This window comes from Microcebus murinus, chromosome 6 (assembly GCF_040939455.1).
Source record: "Microcebus murinus isolate Inina chromosome 6, M.murinus_Inina_mat1.0, whole genome shotgun sequence".
Taxonomy (NCBI): Eukaryota; Metazoa; Chordata; class Mammalia; order Primates; family Cheirogaleidae; genus Microcebus; species Microcebus murinus.
In genome coordinates this window covers 70,474,871-70,494,688 of record NC_134109.1, presented here as the reverse complement: position 1 = coordinate 70,494,688, position 19,818 = coordinate 70,474,871, and the positions used below count along the sequence as shown (strand labels likewise).

General features: G+C 35.9%; 1 gene segment (V, D, J or C); it reads left to right on the top strand.

Annotated features, from left to right (window-relative positions):
- Positions 1-19,818, top strand: part of LOC105864674 (T cell receptor alpha chain constant-like) — a 528,183-nt gene that overhangs the window by 40,285 nt on the left and 468,080 nt on the right.

Genomic DNA, 19,818 nt, shown 5'->3' with positions numbered 1-19,818 from the left:
TAAAATAACCTATTAAAGCTAAAAAGCAAAATACAAATAATAAACAATCAACAGTTTTAATAAAATATATTTACATAAAATCAAAAATTTATTTAAGTTTTTTAAGTGTAATTAAATGATAGATTTTTAATAAAAATAAAACTATTCACTATTCTAGTCTCGATGTCTATTATAGTTGCTAAAGTATATAATCAGTATCTCTTTGTATGCAGGTTCAATCTGGAATAAATATACACAGTTTAAAAGTAATATTGTTTAATATTACAAAGTGTTCCAGCCATTATGAACAATTGTGGTGAATACTATGCTGATTCAGAAGTACCCTGCACAACCTCAGATGAGTACATAAGAGAAAGAAAGCAAATAGATCCTTAGCAATCTATTTTGCTTGGGAAACAATATTTTATTATATAAGAATCTATTGCATCCATGCCATCTGAGAGGAAAGATTGGGCTCATTAACTAGTTTTTCTTTCTCCTCGCTGAATGTCCCCCAAATTTCAAATTAGAGTTTGCCTCCTATGGCAGCAGCAGCAGCACAACCCACAAATATTTCTGACGTTCAAATGCATTTTCAAGGACAAGGCTCACAGTATGTGAAGAAGCATTTTCCTTTATCCTCAATGGTGTTAGTAGTTGTTAAAAGTTGCAGATTGTACCAGGATCTGGGTGACAGAGATACCTGGTGTTCTTCACTATGTTTATATGCATGTATGTGTGTGTGTGAGAGAGCGAGAAAGAGAGAGAGAATGAGAGAGAGAGAGAGAATGAAAGAGAGAGAGAGTAAGACGGAGAGAGATTAGGTGGCCCTGTAAAATATGGGACTCTGGGCAAGGGCCCTTTTGTCTGAGTCTAAAGATGGTGCCATACACATGCTTACTCATCTTCTTCTCTTTTCCTTGTATTTAAAATAGTCACTTTTCAAAGATCACTATCTTTGTTTTTATCACTCTCCCGTCCCATCATCTCCACAGAAGGCACACAGCATCATATCCTCCATCAAGTTGTGCCCTGCAGTAGAATTTTGAAGTAATTGTTACTGTCTTGGTGCTCATGTGGTGTTTGTGGCTCGCTTTTGTTACTGCATCCTGTAAGTCTTTATTATATTCTCCACTATATCACAAGCTGTCTGAAGAAAGACATAGTATCTAATTCATATTGATATTTCCCCAGGTCTAACACACTCATATATATATATATATATTGGCTAAACTGCATTGAAGCAGATTACTGGGCTCATATTTTTTATAGGTAAATTTTATAGGTAAAATTAAATAGCTTGTTTTCATAGCATATAAAATTACATTAAATAAAAAGTATTTATTCTTATTAAAAGGCACTATGGGAACTCATCATCCTATTTGTGACACTGCCCATCCTGTGGACATGTCTGTGGCTGCATGTCAGTCCACAGGTACAGCCCTGGGAAAGGACAGCTGGGCTGAGATATGTGCATATGCTGAGGGAGAAGAGCTCCTTTCTTAAGGTTTTAGCCCATCAGGGGGCACTATAAGCACTGTCTTAAACTAAGGGACTAGCCTAAGGGATCTAGCAGTATAGTTGTTGAAAGATTTGAAAAAGTCATTGAGTGTAAAGATGGGGGCTAGTAATAGCAAAGAGGGAAGAATAATCATGTGTGAAGATAAACTTAATCGTTATTAGCCACAAGAAACATTGCAGAGTATTGCTTTCGATTGATAGCTTTGTCTTCTAAGACAAGAGCAATGACTGATAAGAATATTCAAAGACTAGATTATAACTTTAATGCATATATATCTATATTTAAATTTTTTATCATTATCTTTATCTGTATATCAGAAAAGATTCCTGGATCAATTGGAGAATCATAGAAAGCCAAATGGAAGATGGAGAATTTCAAAAGAGCAAATTCTGATTTTTTTCATTTTTATTGCCTAAGATTTTCATATAACAGGAAACAATATGAACTTCCATTTCACAGGTTAAAATCTCTTTCTTTCTTTCTTTCTTTCTTTCTTTCTTTCTTTCTTTCTTTTTTTTTTTTTTTTTTTTTTTGACAGTCTCACTCTGTTGCCTGGGCTAGAATGTCATGGTGTCAGCCTAGCTCACAGCAACCTCAAACTCCTGGGCTCAAGTGATCCTCCTGCCTCAGCCTCCAGAGTAGCTGGGACTACAGGTATGCACCACCATGCCTGGCATATATATATATATTAGCTGTCCAGCTAATTTCTTTCTATTTTTTTAGTAGAGATCTGGTCTCACTCTTCCTCAGGCTGGTCTCAAACTCCTGAGCTCAAAAGATCCTCCTGGCTTGGCCGTCCAGAGTGCTAGAACTACAGGTGTGAGGCACCACGCCTGGCCTAAAACTTATTTCTCTAAACCATTGAATGCCATCTTTTCTTTATGATTCCTCTGTCCCTTTCCTGTAACTAGAAATTTAAAAAAAAGGAAAGAGAAAATGAAGCATATAGAAGCAAAACATGTAATGGGAGGAGAAATTGTGAGGAAAAGAGGAAGACAGAGGAATTATGAAGAAAATAAGATTAATCAAACTGTAAGAATAAGCCACAGGATGTTCGCATGGGATAAGAATTAGAAGAACAAAGCACATTGTCCAGCCAGGCTAATATGTAGAAAAGATGTCTGAACTGGATCCTATTTTCCCCCCCTCACAATTTGCAATCTTATTAGAGTCAGTTCTTATAACAATACTTACTACAAGTGTTTGTTACTTTAGGAGAGTCCTAATTCACATATTTTGTATATTCCAATAATTAAAATTTAATAATAATTATAGGTAATAATTTATTAGGTAAATTATTAAATACATAACATTTACATTCTTATCACTTTGTATGACTGGTATGACTTTCCCCTAAATTAATTAATTCATCAGTCAATAATAATCCTTTTGTTAGAACACATGCCTGTTTTGGGGACTAAAAATTGGATGGTCATTCTGTGATCCCCCTCAGGCCCTAATTAGCATAGCTGAGGCACGTCTTCCTTTGGATGGGGCTCTCCCCTTCCTTCTCTCTGGAGCTCTCACACTCTTTACTATATCTAGGATTATCAGAAAATGTCCCTCAGGTTATAGAATAATGACCTTTCTTCTATCCTTCTCACTCCACCACTTTCCACCCATTCTCATCCAAGTTTGAGCTGGTGGGAGGGGCTTCCTGTCACAGAGTGCTGTCAACGAACTGAGTAGCCTCTGGGCGAGAGCAGGGTTTGTTGGGTGGAGCTGATTGGTTGCAGGAGCAGGAACAGTTCCAGAACCAAATCATGACACCCAGCACTCCAGGGTCTAGTTAACTGTGTCTTATTTCGAAAATGCCCCAAGCAACAAGGCAAAGAGTCATGAAGAGGCTACTGAGCACTCTGCTGGGGCTTTTGAGTGCCCAAGTTTGCTGTGAGTTGGGGCCATCCCGGATGGGAATCTGGAAGGACTTGCAATGTTGTTGCGGGGAGGAAGGGAAGAAAGCTATTAAGTCTTGCAGACTTTCTATCTTTCTCATAATCTATGGGGGCATTTTAAGTGTTACAGTGCCATCACCTATGATTGTTCTCCGTTTCTGATCAGGTGTGAGAGGGATGAAAGTGGAGCAGAGTCCTCCAGCCCTGAGTCTCCACGAGGGAGCCAGTTCCATGCTGTGGTGCAATTTTTCTGCTGCTTCGAGCACTGTGCAGTGGTTTCGCCAAAATCCCGGGGGACGCCTCATCAACTTGTTTTACATTCCCTCAGGGACAAAGCAGATTGGAAGATTAACTGCCACAACAGTCGCTAAAGAACGCCACAGCTCGTTGTACATTTCCTCTTCCCAGACCACAGACTCAGCCATTTATTTCTGTGCTGTGGAGCCACAGCACTCCCCAGGCACCTGCAGCCTGTGCACAAACCCTCAGCGGACTCAGCCCCTCCCTCAGACACAAGCACATCACAAGGCCACCACAGCAGCATTCGCATGGCTTAATCTTCCTTCCCTACATTGGCAGAGTTTTAACTACAGATGCTTTTTGGCTCTACAAGTTTGGGGCTTTGGTCTTTATTTTCCCTTCTCAATATACATCTCCTTCTGCACTATAAAAATCTAACTTGGAACTAATAGAATAGCTGATACGAGGACAGAATCAAAATAAATGTTTAAGCTATAGTATGCTGGACTCCAAAAAAGGTAAAAAGTAAAAGGAATAAAAAGAAAACAAAAATATTCCAATAAATGTGTTAGTAGACATCTTAGACAATGATCCAACTTGGCTGAGTGTCTCAAGCACATTCAGGTCTGCTTCACCACAACAGGTACCAATAGGAAAGGACAAATATTTGTATCCCATCCTACTAGTGCAGCAAAGAAAAGTAAAATTTTCCTGCATGTTCATATATTGATAAATGGCTGTGGAGAAAAACTCTAAAATGTTATGTTCCACTCAACTAAGTGCCATTCATGTTCTTGAGACTTGTATGTATGGCCCAGGATATGAGTTATCCTGGGGAATATTCCATGCATGAGAAGAATGTGTTTTCTAATCTTGGGTGGATGTGTGTTAGGTCTACCTGGTTTAGAATGCTGTTCAAATCTTCAATTTCCTTGTTGATATTCTACCAATTTGTACTATTATTAAAAATGAAGCACTGAATCTTCAACTGTTATTGCTGAATTGTCCATTTCTCCCATCAATTCTGTCAGATTTTGCATTATGTATTCTGAAGTATGTTGTTAGGTGCAAATATGTTTATAACTGCTATATATTCTTAATATATTAGCCTATTTATTTTTATAAAATGTCCTTCTTTATCTCTAGTAACATTTTTTGTTTAAAGTACATTTTGTCTACTAATAGCATAATGGCTCCAGTTCTCTTATGCTTGCAGCTTGCATGATATATCTCTTTCTATCAATTTACTTTCAACTTATGCGTATCTTTTCATCTAAAGCATGTATCCAATAGCATATATATAACCATTTTGATAATCTCTGCTTTTTTATTGGATTATTTAATCTATTCACATTTAATATTATTATTAATAGATTTATATCTGCCATTTTAATTTTATTTTCTCTATGTCTTATGTCTTTTTTTCTTCCTCTGTTCTTACTTAATTGCCTTGTTTTACATTAAGTAAATATTTTATAGTGTAATATTTTAATTTCTTTAATTATTTTTCCATTATACTTTTTGAGTTACTTTCTTAGTGGAAACTTTAGAACTTACAATATGTATATATACATCTATATCAATCAGAATCTACTTCAGATTCATGCTAACTTAATTCCAATAAGATTTTGATATATTACTCCTATATAGCTCTATGCTATATAGACCCCTTTTTTTGCTATCATTGTTATACTGTATCTATCTATGTTACAAACCAAGTATAAATTGTTATAATTATTTCTTCATGTAATTTTGTCTTTTAAGAGGCTGAAGAACAAAAAGGAGAGCAAATGTACTCTTAAGAATTTGTTGTATTAACCTTCTTACTTACTATTTTTGGTTCTTTTTATTTGTTCCTGTAGATTCAAGTTACCACTTGGTATTACTGCCTTACTCCAATACAGTTTTGCAATTCCCTCACTCCTTTGTTCTTTTATTGTCATATATATTACATTACTATGTTTTATGAGCCAAATAATACAATTATATATGTATTGTTTTATACAATTCCTCTTTAAATCAATTAAGAGTAGAAAGGAGAATAAATATGCAATTATACTGTCTTTTTATGTGTGTGGATGCAGATTACTGTCTGGGGTTACTTGCTTCCAGCTTGAGGAAAACTTCCTTTACTATTTCTTATAAGGTAGGTCTGCTTACAATTAACTCTCTCAGTTTGTATTTATCTGGGAATGCCTTTATTTTACTTTCATTTTTAAAAGATACTTTTGCTGAATATAGGACCTTCATTGGTGGTATTTTTTTTTCAGCACTTTCAATACATCTTTTCCCTGTCTTTTGACTCTGTTGTTTTTGTTAAGAAGTCAGCTGTTGTATTGAGTTTCCCCCATATGTGAAGATTTGTTTTTCTATTTCTGCTTTCAAAGTTTTCTATTTGTTTTTCAATATTTTTATTATGATGTGTCTGGGTATGGATCTCTTTGTGTTCATTCTACTTGGAGTTCATTGAGTTTCTTAGATGAGTAGATTAAAATTTTTTTTCAAATCTGGGAATTCTTAGACATTATTTCTTTAATTTTTTTCCTGCTCCTTTCTCTATCTTTTCCAATAAATAACTAATTTATTTATTGGAATACATATATATTGGAATCTCAACTCAGCAAGAAAAAAACAAAATCCCATTAAAAAGTAGACAAATGGCATGAGCAGATATTTTTCAAAAGAAGATATACAAATGGCCAACAAAAATGAAAAATACTCAACATCTCTTTTCTTTTTCTGGTACTTTCATTATGCATATGAGTGTGCTTAATGGTGTCTTTCATTTCTCTGAGTCCTTGTTCATTTTTCTTCATTCTTTTCTCAGTCTGTTTTTCAGACTGCATAATCTCTATAGATCTATCTGCAAGTTCACTGATTCCTTTTTCAGGGGCTCCAATCTATTCTTTGTCCCTCTAGTGAATTTTTCATTTGATTATTACACTTTCCAACTCTAGAATTTCTGTTTTTTTAAAATAATTTCTACCTCTTTATAGATATTCTGTCATAAGATGTTGTCATCATATCTTATTTACTTCTTTAAGCATGGTTTTCTTTAGTTCTTTGAGCATATTTAAACCAGTTACTCTGAGATTTTTGCCTTTTGTCTTTTTTTGAGACATGATCTTGCTCTGTTGCTCAGGCTAGAGTGCAGTGGCACTGTCACAGCTTACTGTAGCCTTGAATTCCTGGGTTCAAGTGATCCTCCTGCCTCAGCCTTCCAAGTAGTTAGGACTACAGACACATGCTACCATGTCTAACTAGTTTTTTAATTTACTTTTTGGAGAGACAGAGTCTTGCTATGCTGCCCAGGCTTGTTCTGAACTCCTGACCTCAAGCAATCTTCCATCTCAGCTCTCAAAGTGCTACGATTACAGGCATAAGCCACCATGCCTGGCTAAAATTTTTATCTGTTAAGTCCAACATCTGAGTCCTACAAAAGGAAGCTGCTGTTGTCCATTTTATTTATCTTGTATAAGAGTCCCATTTCCTATTTCTTTGCATGTCTCATAATTTTTTGTTGAAAATATATTTTAGATAACATTGTATTAGCTTCCTATGGTTGCTCTTGTGAGTTGAATTGTGTCTCTCAAAATTCATATGTTGAAATTCTAACTCCAAGTACCTCAGAATGTGGTCTTATTTGGAAATACCGTCATTGCAAATATAATTAGTTAAGTCAAGATGAAGTAATTAGGATGGGCCCTAATCTAATATGACTGATGTCCTTATAAGAAGCGCAAATTTGGACACGGACACACACAGAGGGAGAAAATTATTTGAAGATGAAAGTAGAGATAAGGGTGATACTTCTACAAGTCAAGTAATGCTAAGAATTGCCCCTAAACCACAAGAAGCTGGGCAAGAGAAATGGAATAGATTCTCTCTCACAGCCCTCAGAGGAGGCAATGCTGTGTTTGATTTGGCAGCACCTATATTAAAATAGAAACCAACCCTGTCATCACCTCCATCTCAGACTTTTAGTCTCCAGAATTGTGAAATAATAAAATTTCTACTGTTTAAGCCGTCCAGTTGTGGTACTTTGTTAATAGCCCTAGCAAACTAATAAAGCTGCTGTAACAAATTATTACAAATTTGGTGGCTTAAAACAAAACAAATTTATTCTCTTACAGTTCTGGAATCAAGAAGTCTGACATTAGTTTCACTGGGCTACAGTCAAGGCATTGGAGGGGCTGTTTTCTTCTGGAGGCTCTGGGGGAAAATTTGTTCCTTTGCCTTTTCTAGCTTCTGGAGACCACCTGAATTCATGGCTCATCCTCTTTCTTGAATCACTCCAAATTTTGTTTCCATCATCACATGTCTTTATTTTTCTGGAGTCAAATCTCCCCTTGCTTTCCTCTTATAAGAACATGTGTGATTATATTTAAGTCCCACACAAATAATCCAGAATAATCCCCCCATCCCAAGATTCTTTAATTAATCACATATCCATTGCATTTTTGCCATATAAGGTAACATTTTTTCAGGTACCAGATATTAACCATTCTGATCATCTTTGGAAGCCATTACTCAGGGTATCTCAATAATATATGTAGACCACCTGTATATATGATTTCCTGCCCTTCCATGACTTGATATTGTTTGCTTGTTGTGTTACATTGCTCCAAAGGAAATACCTAAGTTTGGGTAATTTATAAAGAAAAGAGGTTTATTTGGCTCATTCTGGAGGCTGTACAGGAAGCATTGTGCCAGCATCTGCTTCTTGCGAGGGCTTCAGAGAGCCTCCAATTATGGTGGAAGGTGGAGGGGGAGCAGGCCTGTCACATGGTGAGAGCAGGAACAAGACAGGGAGGAGCTCCTTTATTTTATTTTGTTATTTATTTATTTATTTATTTTATATTCCAAAGTATCTTTATTTTTAAATTTTTTGTATCATTTTTTCTTTTATCTTTAGCTGACACAATAATTATTCATATATATGGTATACAGAGTGATATTTTGATAACATGTGTAATGATCAAATCACGGTAATTAGGATATCCATCACCTCAAACGTTTATTATTTCTTTCTGTTGAAAATATTCAAAATCCTCTCTTCTAGCTTTTTGAACATACACAGTAAATTATTATTAACTATGTTCAACATACAGTGCTTTGGAACACTGTAACTTATTCTTCTTATCTAGCTGTAATTTTGATCCATTAACCAACCTATTCCACCCTTCCTGTCCCTCAACTCTTCCTACCTTCTAATAATCACATTTCTTCTCTCTGAGGAGCTCCTTTAAACCAGCTCTCTCATGAACTAACAAACTGAGAACCCACTCACTATCATTGGAGGGCACCAAACTATTCACGAGAGATCTGCCCCCATGACTCAAACACTTCCCGCCAGGATCGAATTTCAATATGAGATATGGGGGAGACAAACATCCAAACATATCACTTGTTTTTCATTTAGTAACTAGTACTATAGACTGTTTCATTTAAGTTCATTTCCCCTACACAGTGCAACCTATGATGTTGTTTCTCACATGACACACTCTTGAGTATGTACACAGACAACCTGGTATGATAGTGGTTTTTAGCAGGGTTCTCTTTTACTGCCTTTCTCCCTGATTTTTCTGTTAAACTTTTTGCCTCTTTTTGTATCATACTCAGTCATGAGCTTCCAATAAGGAGGTGGTGGCTGACTGCTCTAATGTTTTCAACAGCACTCTGGGGCATAAATTCCTCCATGGTCTGATCCAGTTAAATTTAGGTCCCTTTGCACAGGTAATCTTTGCGGCCAATCCTTGAGGTCAATCCTTGAGGCTTATTATAGAGTCTTCCTGACTCTTCTTAGTTTTTCTTTTTTTCCCCCTGTTTCTCCCTATTAATATTTTAGCTAGTTGTTTGTGATTTAGCTTGCTGCTCTCATGGAGCTACCAGCCTGCTCTTAATTGCTTACCACAAAAATCCCCATTCATTTCAATAGTATCCTTAAGGCTTAGAGTCCCCAGTACTCTGTTTCAAATTAAGTTTTCCTAAGGGAGAACTCCGTGTTCTTACACTTGCTTCTCTCCCTGGACACAACTTCTGTGCCACAGCTCTGGAGCTATATGTGACCCCTTTACTTTGTGAGTATGGTGCTGGGTGGGGACAATATTCTCTGATCTTCTTGGCTGGCCTCTCCCAGTATGGAACCTCTACCTTATGAGCAAGCTGTGTGGGTGCTGAGAGGTAAAAAGGAGCCCTAGACCTGCCATCTTAAAGCTATTGAGTCTCCTAATTTGCGAACATGACATATTCTTTAATTTCTCGAATTTTTGTCAGCATTGTTTTTGGACTTTTCAGTGCAGAGACCTTAAACATCTTCAAGAAAACAGAAACACAAGCCACCAACTAGAAGATACTATTTGAAATGTATATATGATTCAAAAGTCTTGTGTATGGCATGTGTAAAGAGCTCTTAGAATTCAATGAAAGAGAATAAATGGCTCAATTTAAAAATGAACAAAGTATTTTAGCAGACTCTTTATTATAAAAAAAGGTATAAATAACAAAGACATGAAAAGATAGTCCAGGTCAGAGATCAACAAAATGTGGTTCATGAGCCAAATTCAGCCATCTACCTATTTTATACAGCTTTATTGGAATGCAGCAATGCTCATTTGGTCATCTACTACCAATGGCTTCTTTCCTCCTACAGTGGCAGGGCTGAGTAGTTGAAAGTGAGATAAATTGGCTGGTAAGGCTGAAAATATTTACTATTTGACCCTTTATGGAAAAAGACTGCTGACTGCTATGTCATTAATCACCAGGGAAGTGCAAATTAATACCACAACAAGATTCCACTACGTAGTCATTATGTTGTCTAAAAATAAAAAGACAACTATACTAACTGTTGACAAAGATGAAGTACAATTATCTAATTTAGAATCTCTTTAAGGCCCTGTACTCTTTAGTGCAAAGAGCTCTCCCTGATCTGATGCTGATTTTATGGGAGGAAGAAGATCCCATGCAGTGACTCAGTCTGAGGGAGAATTTCTGCCTCTGGAGGAACACCAGGGCAGTTGTGGTGTCACTGTGCTTATTTGAATAACCCTATTCTATTCTGGTACCTCAAGCATCCCAACCTGTTCCTCCAGATTCACCTGAGTCACACCTCAGCATAGACTAGCAGAGGTTTCATAGCTGATCTCATTAAGAGCCAATCTTCTATCTGAAGAAATCGTTAGCTAAAGAGGAAGACTCAGCCAATTATTTCAGTGCTCTGATTGGTGCAGGGGTTGCTAAGCACAAAGTTTTAAGAAGCTGGAAAATTGTTCAGTGTAAACTTCCTACATGACCACAAAGGGGCAATGCTGTTTCAAAGAAGATTAAAGCTTGTCTCACATACGCATATTCATCAAGTAGCCAGAGATTATCCTTAAAAAGTCCAATAAATTAATCTCTGCTCTAATTTATTTTATATATATATATGTGTGTATATATGTGTGTATCACACACACACATACACGTAATGTATTAATGTACACATCTACCTAAAGAGTATCTGTGCTATGGTTGAAAAATATGACTTTCGAAGTCAACACTTGTTTGAATGATACATGTTATTCTTCAAGGCCACATTAATTGCTCTAATATAAATTTATAATGATTTTACCCATACACAACCCAACCTCTAGCCACACTGAGTTAATCATGTCTAAAATTCCCTTATCTATTTTTTTTTCCACTGGGAAAACTTTCACAGTTTAAGGACCAGTTCAAGCATCTCCTTCTGAACTCTCCTCTGACTGGGTCCAGATGTACAATTTGTCACTCTTCCCTTTATTACATCATGTAGACACAGGGGTCTCTCTGGCAGATTTTATTTGGCTGTACTAGAGGACTGGGACTAGATTAACTCAAGACTGGGACTATGTGGCTCTTGCATGAATGAGACCTAAGTACTGCCTATTTATTATACTAGGCACTCAGTAAATATATATTGAAGCCATGAATAAATAAATGAATAGATTAAAAAGAAAACACATCAAAACTTAAACAATCAAAAAAAATCACCTTAGGGTATTGGAGTACAAAGGAATTAGATTCTAGATGGAAGACTATTGTCTCCTGTAATACTGGGATGGAGTTTTCCTTCGACTGTATGTGAAGTGACATCAAATATAGATATAAAAAAATCCTCTCGGTGCTTCAGAAAAAAATGTGCTCCTTCTGTTATTTTAACTTCCATTATTTACAATACAGATCAGCCCTATTTTTAGGGATGATTTGGAATGTATCTTCAATTTCTACCTCTGTGACCTGCCAATTTGATTCTTTACATTTTCATATAGGATCCATGAGGATGAATTGTGAAGAAAACATTGAATATTTGTTCAAACTCAGGATAAGAGCTACCAAAAAGGTTGTATTATTAATGGCCCAATATCTTCTGAATTCAGCCAAATTTTTCCATCCTTTCTTATCCACTTAAAGATCCAAGCTCCTTCAGAACAGATAATTCTAGTTTTACCTAATTTTTTTCACAGGTATATTCTTAAAAAATATATAATTTACATGTCATATACTTTAGAAGAAATATAAATAAATTAAAATTGAGTTAATTATCTTCTACCATTTCTTAGGGTCATGCAAAATATGGAATGAACATATCTGAAAGATTGTAATAAAATTTAAGTTTCCTGAGGACAACGGGACCATATATTGTCCATATTATGTTCCATGACCTCAGCTTGCAATGGGATATTATGGCCACTGTGTGTCTTCAGTAAACACCATTAATGTTTGTAATAAGAAAAGAAATGCCCGACACATGCTAATCTGTGGCTTCAAGGGAGTCTCTCTCTTCCACTGTGTAAAATAAGGCAATCTCTACTGATATATTCAGCTGTGCTATTGTAAGATTTTTGACACTGTAAAAAGTGTGAGGAAAGAGTAGATGAAGGTTGGGGGAGATAAATTTTAAACTGATCTTTATCTGTGTGTAAGGAGGGGATTTCTGCTTCTCAGTGAATGTGTTTTTAACAATTCTAAATGTGGACAAAATGTGGAAGTGCTTCCTGTAACAGAAATGGCTTTAAGTGGAAGCACTTGTGAAAGGGCGGGGCTTGTTGACAGAATTAAATCCAGCATGAACAGAGTCAGAGTTCCAGCTGGCTGGGGAGACGATCCCCTGAGTTCTCACTGAGCTCTGGTGCCAGGAGGGATGGACAGAGTCTTGGGAGCATCATTTTTAATTCTATGCCTTCAACTATGCTGTGAGTTGTGGAGGAGAAGCTGCAGGATATTTTGCTAAATTAAGTCAATGAGAAAATTGGGGTACAGAAGGACTGATGCAGATAGAAATTTTAAGAAGGAAATATTATTTGGGGGCCCTAATGACATTTTTTATCTTTCTAATCAGGGGTGAGTGGCCAAGAGAAGACAGAAAGTGACCGGAAGCAGGTGAAACAAAGTCCTGAATCTTTGATAGTCCACGAAGGAAGTATTTCAATTCTGAAATGTACTTATGAGAACAGTGCTTTTGACTACTTCCCATGGTACCGGCAGTTGCCTGGGAAAGCTCCGGCATTACTGATAGCCATACGTTCATTTGACAGTGAAAAGGAAGATGGAAGATTCACAGCCTTCCTCAACAAAAGTGCCAAGCACTTCTCACTGCATATCACACCTTCCCAGCCTGGAGACTCAGCCACATACTTCTGTGCAGCAAGCACACAGAGCTCCTCATGCACCTGCAGCCTATACCCAAACCTGCAGCTGAGGCTCTAACCTGGCAGTGGGTTTTACGCTGGCAGATGTGTGGACTAGTTTTCATTTGCATGCAGAGGCGATGAAATAAATGTATAAACACTAGTGTAGCTGTATGAGAGGGTGGTTGATAAAGCCAACAAAAGAAACTTAGCTTAATAAATCAACAAACTGTAACAAATTTTTCATAATATTAATAGTTAAAGTATTTTGAAATGGTTTTAAGCATTCAACCGGTAGTGGGGAATCTAAGACTTATACATCACTGGTGGAATGCAAATTAGTATGACATTGTAAAGTCATTTAGTAGTTTCTTACAAATTACTTTCAACATATGACTAGAAATTCCTCTCCTAAGTGTTTATTCAAAATATTATTAAAACATATATTCACAGGTCACCGTGGCTTGTGCCAGTAATCTCAGCATTTTGGGAGGCCAAGGCAGGAGGGCTGGTTGAGACCAGGAGGTTGAGATCAGCCTGGACAACAGAGCAAAAACTCCTCTCTACAAAAAATAAAAATCGGAGTTTTTTAAAAATAGCTGTGTGTGTTGTCGCCTGCCTATGGTCCTACCGACTCAAAAGGCTGAGGTGGGAGCATGGCTTGAACCCAGGGGTTTGAGGCTGCAGTGAGCCTCACTTTATTATTATTGCACCACTGCATTCTAGCCTTGGTCATGGTTGAAACCCTGTCTCAAAAATAAATAAATAAAACGAAACACATATTGGCAGTCTTATCCATAAGAGTCCCAGATGTCCATTGATCTGTGAAAAGAAAAACAAATTGTGGTATGTTCTTATATTTCAATATATATTGCAGGATAAAGGGGATAAATTAGTGATATAGGTGACACATGGATCTCAACAACTCCATGCTTCATTGGCCGATTGGATAAATACACTTGGTGCACACCATACAATGGAATACTTTTCATAAATAAATGGGAATGGAATATTGATAACATGCAACAACTTGAATGAATCTCAAGGACGTTATGTTGAATGGAAAAGGTCAATATCAGCTTTTACATAATGTATGATTCCACTTATAAAACATCCTCAAAATGCAAAAATTTTAGAGATGCAGAAATTGTCAGTGGTTTCCAGAGGTTATGGCTGAGGAGGGTGTGTACAGGGCTTTTCTTTATGGTGATGGAACAATTCCGTATCCTGATTGTAGTGGTGATTATACAAACCTAAATTGTGATAAAATTTTATAGAATTATATACTATACACACACACAAAAGAGAGACTATATGTAAAACCTTGTGAATTGGAATGAGGTCTGTAGCTAATATATACTATTGTCTCAATATTAACTTTCTGGTTTTGATACTGACACATAATGATAATGGTACATAACTATGGTTATGTAACATGCTGTCATAGAAAGCAAGGTAAAGATGCAAGAAAATTCTGCACACTTTTTGCAACTTCTATGTAAATTTAAAATTATTTCAAAATACAAAGTAAGCAAGTGAAAGAACCAGATTCTTATACATCGGCAATTGCTATGGAACTGGACAATCACTTAGGAAAATTTTCATAAAATTCTACATACATCTACCATGACCAAATGACTCCACTTCTAGGCATTCACCCAAGGGAAATGAAAACATATGTCTGTTCACAAAAGGAAACTTGTACAAGAATGTTCATAGCAGCTATCTCATAGAAGCCATAAACTAGAAAAAATGTCCACACACAAGAGATTAAATAAACTGTGCTCCATACATTCAAAGGGATATCAATCGGCAACAAAATGGCCTACACTACTGATACATATGAATAAACATCAATTATGTAATTCCTAGCAAAAATTGTCAGACAGAAAGGGGTACAAGGTGTATATTATTTGAGCCCATTTATTTGAGATTCTAAACAGACAAACTAATTTATGGCGAAAGACAGCATAGTGGGTTGGGAATTGTCTGGGTGGAACACAAGGGATTTTGGTGGGGTGAAAGAAAAAAATGTCCTATTCCTTGATAGTGGTGTGGTTTACAAGGCTATTTGCAATTCCCAAAATTCCTCTAACTCTATGCTTAAGACTAATTTATTTCACCGCATAAATTATACTTCAATCCAAAAATGAATGTAAGTACAGAAATTAATGAAATAAGAAATAAAACTAAGCAATAAAAAGGAAAATCCAATGATAAATATTTTTGAAAAACTACACAAAGTAAATATTTTGTAATGTTGATAATGGAAAAATAGAAAATATTAATAGTTAAACAATGTGGTAGCTGGATAATGGCCCCCCAAAGTGTCCATGTCATAATGTCCAGAGTCAGTGAGTACATTGCCTACATGGTGTAATAGTTTCTTGGGGCTCTGGTAACAAAGTACCACACACTTTGTGGCTTAGAACAACAGAAATTTATTGTCTCACAGTTGAAGTGAACACAGGTCTGAAATCAGGTGTTGGCAGAGCCACGCTCCCTCTAGGGCACAGGCAATGTTTGTTTCAGGCCTAGTTTATGACAGTCTCAGGCATTCCTTAGTTTGTAGATGGTCATGTCTTCCCTGTGTCACTTTCCATCATCTTCCCTGTGTGTGTGTCTCTGTCTCTTCACATGAAATTCCTTACAAAAAAACCACCAGACTTATTGGACTAGGAGCCCACCTTACTGAAGTGTGAATTCACTTAAATTTATTTAATTATATTGGCAATGATGCTATTTTCCAATAAGGTCAGATTCTTCGGTACTGTAGTTTACAACTTAAAATTCATCATATTGAACATATGAATTATGGGAACACCATTCAACTGACTAAGGTATGTCAAAAGGGATTTTGCAGAGGTGATTAATTCAAGGATCTTGAATTAGGAAGATTATTCTGGATTATTCAGGTAGACCCAATGTAATCAGAAGTCTTCTTATAAATGGGAGACAATAGAGTAAGAATGGGAAAAAAAGCAGCTTTATGAGGGAATGAGGACATCCTTGCAGTTGGAAAAGACAAGAAATCAGATTATTCCCTATAACTATCAGAAAGAACTCACAACCTGCTGAAAGCTTGATTTTATCCCAGTGAAACTGAATTGGATTTATGACCTCCAGAATTGTAAAAGAATGTATTTGTGTTGTTTTAAGTCACCAAGTTTGTGGGAATTTGTTACAGCAACAATAGGAAGCCGATAAAAACAATGGTAAGAGAGATTAAAAGCCAGACATGTCTACAGATACAGTAGAAATTGAAAAATGTATTAAAATAATATAATGTACAATTTGAGCCAATACATTTTAAAACTTAAAGGGAAGGAACAATTTTATTTAAAAATATATTACCTTGGCAGGGTGCGGTGGCTCACTCCTATAATCCTAGCACTCTGGGAGGCTGAGGCGAGAGGATTGCTTGAGCTCAGGAGTTCCAGACCAGCCTGAGCAAGATGAGCCCCCATCTCTACTAAAACTATAAAGAAATTAGTCAAACAAGTAAAACTAGTAAAAATTCACAGGGCATGATGGCACATGCCTGTAGTCCCAGCTACTCGAGAGGCTGAGGCAGGAGGATCGCTGAGCCCAGGAATTTGAGGTTGCTGTGAGCTAGACTGACACCATGGCACTCTAGCCCAGGCAAGAGAGTGAGAGAGACTCTGTCTAGACAAATATATATATATATATGTGTGTATATATATATATATTACCTAAACTTAGCTCTGTAAAGAAATAGAAAAACTAAATTAATAATCATTAAAATTATTTGTTAAATAGAAATAAAAATCTCTAGGAACTAGTCATAAAAGGGAAATTTTTAACCTGCTGTGTGCTCACTACATATTAAACAACAAGACACATGCTGGGATGTATTTGTACACCATATAACCAAGAAAGTGTTAGAATGGTTACATAGGGACACCTATGTGTATGTAAAATGGTTACATACAAATAAGTCAGAAAAACTTCCAAAATAAAACAGATAAAGATATACAAGACAATTCAAGAAGAGGAAATAGGATTGATCAGTGAATATGTAAAATATCAGCTTCCACAGTACTCTAGGCAATCAAATTAAAAGGAATTACTTTTTCATTTCTGTCACAGCAATAAAAATTAAAATGTCCTATAATATTATGTGTTGATAAGAATCTATGGACAGAAGGTTACTACACTTCTCCAAGGGGAGAAAAACAATTGCACAGAAAATAATTTGTACATTCACTTAAGATAACAATTTGCATAAACTAGTTAAGGAAATATATATGTTTAAAAAATCCAGCAATACCATTTCCTGATATCTCCATGAAAGATAGTAAAATATGTGAATAAGGAGGTATTTATAAGGATGCACACTGCAACACTGCTTAAAAGTGCCAAGAATAATTATTTTTGGAAGAAAAAAATAGTTGTTTACTGATAAAATGGAAGTATGTAGCTGTTAGAAGCAAAGAGGTGGTTCAACATATATTTTCTTAAATGACTCTTAAAAATAAAATGTTGCGTGTAAATGCAATTGTGAGAATGATATGTAGTGTATGGCACCATTAATGAGAAACTCAAAATATAAATACAATACAATATATTGTTTGTGATGCATTCTCTAAGAGTTAAATTTAAAAAGACATTCATGGGATCTTCCCAAGTTGATGTCTACTTGGGAATGACAAAAGAAGGAGCAAGGGTTACTATTTTAGCTCTGTCTGAAATGCCTGAGAAAGAGAGAAGAAAATCTCTAGGAAACAGCAAAATTAAACATTTATTTATATGCTTATTCTCATTGCCAGGTACAAAAGGTGTCTGCTATATAATTTTCTGTAATTTTCAATATGAGAATTATTTCATGCAATAAAATTTTTTAAAAAATGTATAATAGAAATCACAGTTTTTATTATCTCCACCATTGCACGGAATGGAGAATGGGACCCTTACAGCCTATGGCTTTGCCAATGGGTTCCAATAGGTTCCAAAAATGCCAACAAAAATTCCACTGGAAAGAAATCTCTAACTTATATATAAAAAAGTGTTCAACCTGAAATAAACAACCCAGAAGCTCCCTCCTCCAATCCATAATGTAAACTTTTTCATTACATAAAAAGAGAAAGTGAAAAACATATCAAATCAGTTGCCTCTTAGGAAAGGGAGATGTACCCACAAGATGTCAGTAGATGAATTCCCCCTTCCTCTCTAAGTTTGTTTCACTTTCTTTCCTAGTAGTTTGAAAAATTAACGAAGAAATTTGTAATAGTATTTATGTCTGCTTGCAGTAGCTTTCATTGGAATAAAACATCCAAGGATACAACAGAATGCAGTGCCTAGGAGGGAATATGTGGTCACCATCAGAGGAGGGCCATTACCCAAAATGCAAAAGGAAGGAAGAATTGGGGAGATCTGGGAACCTTAATTGTGATTCTGTGGCTTCATTCGGTACGGGAGCTTGGGGATTTGCATAAGGAAACCGGGAAGAGTCTTATGAGAGTTTACCAAAAAATAACTCAATTATGCTCATTTGGGGCTCTTTATTGGGTGCCCCCCCCAAAAATACATTTTTTACAGTTTGGCAGCTTGACACAAACTCCTTCACCAGAAGATAAGTTTAAACACAAATCGGAAAAGTATCTTCATTCTTTCAATATACAAAGTAGGAAATATTGTTATTTTGGACAACATATGTACAATTAATAGTTTTGAATATTCTCACTAATAAAACAGCATTTTATGAGAAGTTTTTTCTTTCTGGTAGATATGATAAGAATTGTGGAATTGCACCAAACAGCACCCATATACTCATGGCTGCAACATGGCTGAATATTTTCGGGAAAGGCCTTGCCTATACTTTCTATTCAATTTGGGTCTTAGTCACTTTATAATAATTCATCCATTAAGAAAATGCAACCACATAAAATATTAGCAGATAAGTTCCACACAATCACACACAACCATACAAAAAAACTCAGCCACCAATGTCAGTGGTTTTTTCATGCTCAAAGTGCTTGCAGTCTGTCCCATTCAGTAAGAGTAAATTATGGCATAATATCACAGAGAGGTCCAGCATGCAAATCATGACTTTATTTGACAAATAAGACAATGCATAGCCATAGATTTTAACAAGGATGGTTGAATACTTTGGATGATTAGGATAGAAAACATGACAACAGGACAATTCTAAGATACATGTTCTAAATAAGTACAATGCTACTTGTGAAGGCACCAGGAATGTATGTAATGATACTAATCTAATAGATAAAAGTCAACGGCAGATTTTGAAAGGATTATATTTCATTTCTGTTATAATTTATGGAAACACAAATAATGGATTAGGTTCTGAACATCAGAAGGTCTGATTTTACCATTTGATTCTGAAGTGGCTTTATTTATGGTAGAAGGTAAGTAGGGCTCCAGAACTTAGTAAGGAGGAAGAAAGATGCAGTATTGTTTAGGATAGGACTGCCTATCACAAACAAAGTCAAAGATCTTTGAGTATTATTCTTTGAAATTTCATTAGATTCTGGATGAAGAAAAGTACATATAT